Below are 1,585 nucleotides of genomic sequence, written 5' to 3'. Positions count from 1 at the left end.
CAGTGACGTCAGCGCAAGGTCGTCAGTCACGTGACTGTGTTCTATGTTAGTCGTAAAGCGAGACGCAGGCTGCTAATGTGCGTCGGTGAGGACTGAGGAGTGGCCTGGTTATGGGGAATGGTTTTCTCGCTGTACCAATGGCGGCAGAGTTCAAGTTCTGCCAGATAGTGATTCCCGACGGGGACAGGCTATGCACTCAGATAGTCCTACATACTAGGACTTTTAACGTGGCTCTAGTTGGTTTCTTACTCGTTCAGTTTGTTATTCACAGTAAATGTGTTTTTGTTTTTCCTTGAGTATTGGGCTGGGCTCGCACAAGCGTAATTTATTGCTTATTACACATGTGATATGTGTGCGCATAATATGCAGTAACTGGAGTCAATGAAAGTGCATTGATACATTTGCATATAATACGTGTGTGAAAAAAAAGACCACCACATGTTGTATTTTACCGCATATTACGTGTGATAGAGCCCTATTCGCTATAGACGTGTAATAAACATATGCTGCGTATATAGCCAACGTCCTAAGCAACAGAGTAAGAAATTGTAAAAAAGAAACAAGACCGCAAAAATCGCTGTCCTACACCGCCTCACAGCGCTAAAACGCTGCATTATACTTAGAGCACGCTCGTCTGAGCCCGGCCTAAAGCTGGCATCAAAGTGGGCAGACAGCCTCATTTTACTGATTTGAATAAGTAACTACTGTTTTCAAAGGGTTAAATGGGATTCAGCCACTGATGAACCACCGTCAGCATATAGAGAGTGAAGTTGCACATCAATACAATTCAGTCTAACTTGGCCTGAAATGGTTCTGGGTATGAACATTGGCATCAAAGTGTGTACCAAGACGTGAAATTTAACCCCTTAGTGACGGAGCCAAATTTTGGAAATCTGACGTGTCACATTAACATTGAATAAGGCCGCCTGCAGACGGGCAGGTCGGATCCGTCCGCGAGGATTCTCGCCGCGGACCCAACCCGAGCGCCTGCAGGGACCAGCGCGTACTCACCCGCCGGCTCCAGCTTTTTAATGTGCCGGCTTGCCGGGCAGCCAGCGCATGCACAGACCGGAGCCGGCGGCGGGTGAGTGACATTTCTGTGCGGGGCTCGCAATAGAGCATGCCGCGATTTGTTTGCCACGCGATATTTCGCGCGGCCGTCTGCATAGGATTGCGTTTGTTGACTCTTAAGGTTTTGCATATCCAAGTGATTCTGACATTGTTTTTTTCGCCACATATTGTACTTCATTTAGGTGGTAAAAATAGAGACTTAGCTAAGCAGCACATGTGAAAAAGACTTGGGTATACTAATAGATCACAGACTGAACATGAGTCAACAATGTGATGCTACCAAAAGGGCAAAAACAATTCTGGGATGTATTAAGAGAAGCGTAGAGTCTAGATCCTGTGAGGTAATTATCCCCCTCTACTCTTCCTTAGTCAGACCTCATCTGGAATACTGTGTCCAGTTCTGGGCACCACAATTTAAAAAAGACATAGAGAAACTGGAGCAAGTTCAGAGAAGAGTTACCAAGATGGTGAGCGGTCTGCAAATCATGTGCTATGAGCAACGGTTAAAGGATCT

This window comes from Eleutherodactylus coqui, chromosome 1 (genome assembly GCF_035609145.1).
Source record: "Eleutherodactylus coqui strain aEleCoq1 chromosome 1, aEleCoq1.hap1, whole genome shotgun sequence".
Taxonomy (NCBI): domain Eukaryota; kingdom Metazoa; phylum Chordata; class Amphibia; order Anura; family Eleutherodactylidae; genus Eleutherodactylus; species Eleutherodactylus coqui.
This window is presented reverse-complemented; position numbering follows the sequence as displayed.